This window comes from Plectrocnemia conspersa, unplaced genomic scaffold, assembly GCF_051122295.1.
Source record: "Plectrocnemia conspersa isolate PC_06_02 unplaced genomic scaffold, ASM5112229v1 ptg000003l, whole genome shotgun sequence".
Taxonomy (NCBI): domain Eukaryota; kingdom Metazoa; phylum Arthropoda; class Insecta; order Trichoptera; family Polycentropodidae; genus Plectrocnemia; species Plectrocnemia conspersa.
In genome coordinates, this window is record NW_028277167.1 from 13,627,102 (window position 1) to 13,637,108 (window position 10,007).

General features: G+C 27.3%; 1 non-coding gene across 1 annotated transcript; it reads left to right on the forward strand.

Moving 5' to 3' along the window:
* The first annotated feature begins 3,472 nt into the window (after positions 1 to 3,472).
* On the forward strand, positions 3,473 to 3,545 carry TRNAK-UUU (transfer RNA lysine (anticodon UUU)). Its single transcript has one exon. It is a non-coding gene; the product is annotated as a tRNA-Lys (tRNA).
* The last annotated feature ends 6,462 nt before the right edge of the window (positions 3,546 to 10,007 follow it).

The following is a 10,007-nucleotide window of genomic DNA, read 5'->3' on the forward strand; positions in this document are numbered from 1 at the left end:
CTCAAAATTCAATAGCTCCAAAACCAATGGGAGTATCAATATGAAATTTAGTATAAAAGTTGATGAATATATGTATATATATGTTTATAATTTACTAAAATCATTATTTAAACATTAGTACATAGTATAATATAATCATAAGAAACACTGTATAATTCGCATTAAATAAAACGCTTTAATTATTATTTAAAATAGTAGATGACATTATAATAGCTTATTATTATTTTACATAATTTATCTTTATACAGATAATAATTTGCATTAATAGTTTTTTTTTTAAACTGTCGATAAAACACAGGAAATTGAGGTAAGCTGTTTACATGATTATTATCAGTATAGATAGTTATATTCTGAGTCTATAAAGCATTTTACCACAATAACAAGTTCAAAACATTTTTCACGCATTACTTAAACGTAATTTTGTTACTTTAATTATATTTAAATGACTGAAATTGAAGAATTTATCTTTTTTTTATATACTCGTATAAATTGAAATTTAAGTATATTCTGATTTACTTGTATGAATACATTTATTGATAAGATTAGTTTTATAATCTGTAAGCTCTAAAAAGAAACCAAATTATATCTCTATGCACTGCGATATTCACTCGTATCTTTGGGATTTTCTATGGTTTCAGAGAAGCTCAAACTTGGTATAATGTCGAATGCACTCGTATGAAATAATTTAATATATATTCATAATATTTTGTCTCAATGCCAGTGTACATTTTCAATATTTCCTAATATGAAAAATCGTGTCTCGCCTCGGCGAACACGACGGAGACACATTACACCCGGGTGTGTGTGCAATATATGTGATCGATTCGCTGAAAGGCTCGCAAAAGGTTATCGACCACTGTCTGGAGCGGTGCATCGACTCCCTCCAGCCATTCCAGTCGGCAACGCGCTTATGAAACTAACTGGGAAAACTTTATAATTTATCGGGAACAGAACCATAAATTGCTGAATTAGTTCCCGGACTACGACTCCGCCTCTTTCCCGAATGCCAATATTGCAAAAATGTACTAGTATCGGTGCCAATAGTCAAATAAGTTGTCCTATTTATTCTCCATTACACAACTCGCGACAATTTTATTAAATTGTCAAAGTAACTATAAATACGTATGTGTAATGAAATAATGATTTAGTCTATGGGGAATCTCGGGAATTAGTATATCGTGAAAATTAATTTTGTATTGACGCCAACTTGACAACTAATATTTCATTGTAAATCTAGTATACATATATATAATATATGATACATACATTTATGTATTAATTAATGATCAAAACGCAAACTAATTAAATATCGGTAATAGACAATATATGTAATTACCGTATCGTAACGTAGTAATATTATAATATATGTGTTTAGACGAATAATTTTACATTATATAAGTATATTGTAAAATATTCTTAAAATGTTTTATTACTATTTGTACAGTAATTTGCTTCTTCATGTTTGAGATATGCATTTTTTACTAAGTTATTATAAAATGGTCTATGTTATATTAGTATTTTTCCTAAAAAACTAGAATTAGGTCGCATTATTTTTTCTATATTATATATTTGCATATGAGTATGGCATTAATTGTTCATTAAAATACTGTAAAGCGAACGGATCGTAACTGGTGAGAATTATACTCTGCAGAAGTAATTTATTGAATGTCATGAATGATAGTTACATTGCTATTACAAATAATATGGATAGTCGGTGGACGAAGGCCCGCCGGCCGTCGCGCTCTCGTCGTAGCCATCAGAGAGTGCCGCCTAGTTTGTGGTCACGTAAATCGGCCCCCCACAGTACTTCCCCCTTGCAATTTTTAATTGCGAACCTTAGCGTAGGGGAATATGTGGATGTTGCTTTACACGTGGTGGAGCTAGTGTTTCAATAGCACACACTGAGTCAGTGCAAAAGATAAAATAGTTTCCTTTAGAAAGCTAACAAAAACTTAATTATATTTGTGTATATATGCTTACAACTACGCTACAAAATAATCGATTAAATGCAATCTTTTCTTCAGAAACTGAATATTTTTTTAGCGGTTGAGGTTATATATCTTATAAATATTTAATAGTATAATATGTTCCTTTTTATGTTATCGTTGTTGCACTACATTATTAATTTATCCATAGCAATATAACACATTAAAAATGTAAACTGTACAATGTTGTATACATATAAGCTGTTTTATTACACATTAGCTATTTAAAAAAACTTAATTGTTTTGTGATACGTTTTTTTCAAAACGTATCACAAAAATCTGTAAATTCACTTTTATATTTTTATATTGTAGTATTTCTTAAATAAGTTGTATAATTTTATTTTGTATGTGTTATAAAAGGTATTCTAGCTACAAACTCTTTTTAAGCATCTATTCTTTTTACAACTACTTTATATCAGATCGATTCTCTGTAATATTAAATTAGTATTGATAACTTGATTAATCTGTCCAACCAAGTTATATTTGAAAATTTTAAACTATACTTACAACTTAGAAAAATTAAACATCAGATGTTTTATTATATTTATATATAACAATTAATCGCTCTTGAATCTTCAAGAGCATGGATTTTAGGAATTGGCTTAATTTATAATTATTCTTTTGTAGAAAAAGAGTTGTCACTGAGGAAATAATTAATTAAAAATGGCTATCGGAAACTGCGCGTGTTGGGTGCTGAAACAGGCGCGAGTCTCACTTGAAGATCGCCAGATGCATTAAAACATAAATAATGCTTTACTTTACTACGAATATCCTTCGTAATATTTAACAACATAAAGCCTTTCTATAATCCAAATTGAATCCTAACATCTCATGATTACGATACAATTGTGTAAGATTATGTTGAAATAGTTGCGATTAATATGATATTCAAGGCTGAAATTACGTTCGAATGTAGGACATTTAGTTACATGTTCTAAGTATTATTGGTAATGTGTATAATATCAGTATAAGTGCAATTAATCAATTGACATGTACTATAACGATCGATTTATACCCATTTCGGGTAAAAAGCGACTGGGCTAGTGATTGGCACACAAAGGGCACTAGAAATCAGAACTTTTCCTTAATGAAACGAAAGAAAAAATTGCAATTATCGACAGTTGTCCGTCTATCAGTCACTTTTGAATGTATTGACCTGAAAATGTGACAAACCTGTTCAGCGAACTCGGTGGCAACGAAACTTGTGTAACAAAGTTAATGGATGATAAGACACAGCGTAAGAGTGATCACTATGATTATTAGTGTGCAAATTAATTATAACATTTAAATCATTCGTGTTGCTTAACACTTACAAAAAAATATGTATACCTATAAAACATGGTCATACAATATCTATCATAATGCATTAAGGTAACCTTTCGAGTCATGTTTAAAATACATTTGAAGCTAATTAATACCATAAATACGGCTAAAACATTTTTTTATTATGTGTTAGGCCAGGCAAAAAAATGAAACAGTAGATATCTGCCCGGATAGCTCAGTCGGTAGAGCATTGGACTTTTAATCCAAGGGTCCAGGGTTCAAGTCCCTGTTCGGGCGTTTATTTTACTTCTTATTAAAATTATTTACAGAATGTTTAAATACCCTTTTTAAATTTTATATATAATATATTTATATAAAATAAGACTAAAAGTTAACGCGTATTACTACTTATGTGAAGTATGATAATTATATTTATATAATCACATTTGAAAATAAATTACATAGAAAAAAAATATATAATAAATATTTACGTAAGCGTTTATATGTAGAGACATATTTTTGAGATAAAAAACATCTTTAAAACATGTTACAACTGTATAAAGAATCAATATGACATCATAACATAACATGAAGATCTCAAGCTTTTTTGACGTAAAAAAATGCGTTAGAACGAAATAAAAAATAAAGAAAAGTCTTAAAGATTTAAAATCTAAAGTAAAACAATAAAATATTTATTTTTTCATAATCAAAATTAATTTTGTGTATCGTGATTAAAATTTAATGTGGATACACCTATAATAAATCTAGAAATGTCATTCTTGCTATTTCATATTTGCATTTATGTATCAAAAGGCGCTTCTTCATAAAATGTAGACAAGTATAGCCTTACACAACGGCAATATGATTTTTAAAAGCATCACAAATATTTATTTTGAAATATAACTCTATATTGATATAATGGGAGACTATATTATTTGTTTAACAAATAGCCGTAAATTCAAAGGTTAAAAACATATTCATAATTTGCATATAGGACAGTAATTGTTATACTAATCTCGAATACATTAAGCACTTAGATCTTCATTACCAGAGCTGTAATTTGATTAAGCTTTCTGTTATAGAAAACTATTGCCAGTACATTTGACCTATGGTCTAATTTGTTTACTAATATCTGAAGTCCCGGGTTCAAATATTATATAAGAACGGAATAGCGTAGTCCGTAACGTCTCAGAGGTTGCGGGTTCGAGTCCCGGTACTCAAATTTTTATTTAAAAAAATGCGCTGTTATTAAAAAACCGGCCCCAGCTGCAGTGACATCTATTGGTTATAAATTATATCACACATAATAATTTATATTTATTAATATAGATGTAACTGATTCCCAGAATTTCAGTCTGGTTTGAATAACTTACTTGTAGGTATTCATTATATTTGATTTGCTTCCTCATTTGGTACAGACTTACCCCGTTGTAACGCATTGGGCTTACGCCAGTCAGGTTAAAATGGAAGATTTAATAAAATAAATAAATATAAATCTTACTGATCGTCAATTTTAAATCGTATATGGAAGATCAGAATTAGTGATTATTAAATAATTATACTTCTGATCGATCATCACAAATTAAGTTTTTCCAGATTTTCCTAATCTTTCGGATGAATAAAAATAGATTTAATTATTGTATTATGACATTTATTAATTGTAAGCTGTAATATTATTATATATTTAATAAAAATATATGTCACTTGCTTACAAACTTTGATTTCAGTCTAGTTGATTTACTACTCAATTATTGATTCTGTTCACCATTTTGTAACGCTTTGTGCTAATGTCTGTCATGTTGAACAAAAGAATAACCATAATAACACGCCCTATATAAAAATAATTGCAAATACATGTTTTCTCCTGCATAAAGAAAATCATTATTATCCTAGCCGCTTCCAAAGATTCTGTTCAACATAATTTATTTTTCTATATTTTATATTTATTTTTATAAATAATATACAGTAGTATATGTTTCAGCACAGTAGTGCTGAAACATTTGACAGTTATTCAAATACAATTTAAAGTTGCCAATAATGTGATTTTGAAGAATCGTCATACTACAATGCAATACTATTATATAATATATAGTCAAAGCAATTAGTAACTTTGTTTATTCATTTTTTTTACAATATAAAATCAGCCATTATTTATTTTATTCTTGTGCTCTTTAAGAGTTTGTATTATATATAATTTTTAAATATTTTGAATATATGTAAATAATTATTTCTGTCTTCATTTAGTGATAAATCGTTGTCACAATTTATCATTATTATTTTCTTATAACATCTGTAATAATATTATTCAATTACGAATTATATAGCATTTTTTTATAAAATTACGCAACAGTCTGTACAGTACGTTTTCAAATAAGTTTTACTTTAAACTATTTAAATAGCAAATAATAAACGATAAAATATTTGTAATGAAAAATCGATACAAAGTATCAAGACTAATAATTTTTATTATTTTAAATAACAAATAAAATAAAACTTTATATTTTTCTACTGCCAAAAAAACTCAATTAAGTTAGGACTTTATTATCAGCAATAGATTTCAGCAATTTCAACTCAATATAAATAGTTAAAAAATATTAATATAATAAATAAATTTCAATAGACTTGATAAATGTTATTTGATACTAGTAATTAAAAAAAAGTCTACATCTGCACGCAATTAACTCGGATATATGAGTAATTTCTGAAATTTTTACCAGTTGAAATTGTATTTTTTCATCATTTTGTATGCAACTGCTTGTTTCTTGCTCTTTATCTTGATCATGTCTGTCCCAATTTTTTTTTAAATAAATTTTACAAAACAAAAAAGGTGTAGTGAACTATAGATACTGCATAGAAGTCTAGCAAAAAATTAGACGACCTGCGTTGTAAACTTTTTTTTAAGTATATTATTAAAATATTTTTTTACAAACATAAACGAATCCTTCAAAAGGTTAAATAAATATACAAATGTCGAATAAAACCTTCAAACGGTTAAATAAATATACAAATGTCGAAAACGGACGAATATATTTAGTACCACTCATTCGGATCTTCGAATTGGAGTCTCTAATATAATATGTATGTATGTATTTGGCAACACTTATGTTTATTTCCAATTTTTTTTATTAATAGTAGTATTTTTTCGTTGTAATTTGGTATATAATTTTAATAATTAAAAAAATTATAATAAATAGTATATTATATAATATATGTATATCAAAATTGCAATATTGATAGTAGAATATGTATCTAAATATACAAGCTCCGCTTGCTACGAGTTCATCTGAACTCTCGTTTGTTTCAAGTTGGAAGCGAAGTGGAAGAAATGATAAATTCTAACTGATAAGATAGGTCCTTCGCCCTTCCTACTCTTGATTGTCTGACCAATGCGATGATTGGGGGCAGAAACAAATTATTTGTTACTGTCTATTAAGTATCTAATTCGAATATTTTTTATGTAGCAGTATATTTTCAAGTTCTGTAATAATGTAATAATTTTTTTATCGATACTCTGTGTCTTTTGTTCTGATCCAATTTTTTTTAATTAATCAACTTAAATATACACTTGAATAATGCCGATAAAGAAAAAAAAACTTGTTTTTCGAAAGTCACAATTAAATAAAGCAATTAATTTTGCTAGCCTTTAGCAAGTCCTTGCGACTAATTTCTTTGCAGCGGTCTAGGAGGTCCCGACATTTAAATATTAAAGATTACTATAGCTGATTTTAAAATATTGTAGTTACTGTAATAGTACAATACCTACTCGTATGTTTTAACTGTGATCCCATTGTAACGCTTTGATAAACGCCAGTTATGTTACAAAGGTTAATTTACATTATAAATGTATTTAATTGCAAATATGGTTATAACACCGACCCAAATCCAGTTCCACAACATTTTGAAGTGCATGCTGAATTTTGAGAAAATTTAACAATATAATCCTAACTGGAGCACTGAAACTTTTAACTAACTGACATAAGCATTATTTTCGCACATAGTGCAGCTCAAACTTTGACAAATTTAACTGAAACTACTAATTGCAAATTATTTCGTTTAACTATGAAAGTTATTTATTAGAAACACGCTCGTTAAAATACGAATACAATTATAAATAATGTTTTCAATAATTATAAAAAAAAAATAACTGCAATTAATAGGGAGCATGCGCGTAAAATTTTAGTCATGGCAATTAAGCTGTATCTTCGTTTAATTTATAACGTATAATATTTTAAATATGTCAACCATTAAACGTAATAAATAATATTATTTGACATTCCGATAACAACGCCTGAAACCAAATAATATTTCATTCGTATTATATTATATTAAATTGTCGTGTAATGTATGTCCAGGATATGATTTATTATAAATATAAATCGGCTTATTGCGACTCTATAAATAATAATGCAATTAATATAAAATAGTTGTTTTTATATTTATGTAAATAGTTAGATTGATACGTAGATAGATAAAAAGCGATGAAATTTTAAATGAATCACCGTTGGACGTAATGGAGCGTCGCAGGTTAAACATTGTCGATCTATCACGTTGAACGTTACAAAACGAAATAGTTTGACGTGATATATTTATAGACCCAATTTACCGAGCTTATGAGTTTTGTGTGTATATAGTACATATATACATAAAATATAAATATACACACGCAATTCAAGACATATTCAATTTGTAATAGTAATAACAAATACGACCCATTTAACCGTTCAAATGTCAGATGATCGTACATAAATCTCACGTTACAAAACCTTGATATAGTATTATAATACCCTATTATCATAATTATCATGATTTGTAAAAGTGAATCTTATACCTTCAAAAAACTTTGTATCTGTTATATTAATATAAATTTACCTGATATATCACAAATCATTAGCATCCAAATATATACTTTTATTTGCAGTATTTTGCTTAAAAACATGATTAATATTCAGTCCTTTTAATGCAACAGAAGTTTATATGTTTATTACTTTTGCTTTATTGCTTGAATGTGAAAAATGTAATTATTCTCGAATTTAATAATGTCTTTAGAAAGATTAACAAATACTCAATTGCACATGACAAGCTCTAAATACAGATTTCGAAAGGTATAAGCTTATTATTATTCAGTCTGTCATTGTGATTTATTAATGCTTATTGAAAAGACTATGTTATCATAAGCTTCTGTTTCATGAATCATAATTATATTTGTAATAGCATCTAAAGTTAACTGAACCGAAAATAAATCATGCGTATTAAAGTTAAAATAACTTATTATATATTAAAAAAAATATTTTTTCTTTTGTATGCTCTTTTAAATAATCACATTACTTTGCAAGTATCTGTAAGTATTAACTGAACATACAGTCAGGTGCCTAATATTTATTTACTTAAATAATAATTTTCTTATGGTGTTTTGATATTTGTTACTGTAAATAAAATATGTTATTTTTTCCTTTATCTGTGAAATAATTAATTAGGACATAAATTAAAAACCAATATGTCAAATATTTAAAGTTATGTTATGCTTGCCCTTTATTAAAATATCATTTGATATTTTTATTGAAATATTTTTTTTTATTAAAGATTGTTCCCTACAACTTAAATTGTACAGATGCAGTCGTACTAATGGAAATAATTAACAAAATCTATTTGTTGGAATCAAAATCTATTTGTTCAGTATCCAATATTCAATCATAGCATAAATGTATCAAAAATTAATAAATTATAAAATTCAGTAAATTTATAAAACAGGAAAATATTTCAATAGGATATATCTAGTGAATTCGAAGGCTGCGGCATCACAGTGATGTCACTTTTGTGCAAAAATTTTGTGAGCTGTAGTGAAAAATCTCAGAGTTTTACTTGCAAAAATAATCGTTTTCATTGGATTTTCTCAAGCAAATACGGTAAAATTGCAAGACCTTACTCCTTATTGGCCGTACGACCTATTGTATTTAAATAAAATAAATAAAAAAACAGTAAAGAAAACCTTGCCGTTCGATAAGACTAAGCGTACATTAACTTCATATAACAATTGCTCAGCTATTTCTTCACGCCTCTGTACTTGTTCAAAATTCACTATAAAAAATTTTGACCGTGTGGTTTTAATTTTAAGAATAACTTTGATTTTCCATCGAAGTTGCCGTGCTTTTTTGTCTTAGCTCTTCATTGGGAACACTTTTATTTCGATGCATTTGATTAATTTTAGACTGAATTCGCCACTTGTTTTTGTTTAACCCTTAAATGCATGGTGTTGCAAATCTGCAACAATTTATTTAAGCGCTTATAACTCAGTCTACGTTTAATAAAGGAACTCTATTGCATAGTGTTACATATGTGTAACAAACGCCGAGCCATTGTGTTTTAAAATTATTCCGATAGATATCTCTGTGATAATGACATTTTTAAAAAAATCATTAGGTGCAGATGTGTCACATTTTTGGAAATTTCAACATTTGTTTTTATTGGTGCTAGTGGATATAAAACGAAATAAAATGAATTTATCTACCACAAAAAAGTTAGTCTACCATTGTTTGTTTATTTATGATTTCTATTTTTTGAAATAGTTGCATAAAATAAACAAAACATGCAGTTGTAGACACTGGTCCATATTGACTAAGAGGAACGTATTCAAAATGCCGAAATGCAATGGAATTTCATAAGCAATGTGTGAAAAATGTGGTGTAGTCTTATGTTTTAATAAGAAGAAAAATTGCTTCAAGAAGTAAATATTTTTAATTTTAATATATATTGTTCACGTTC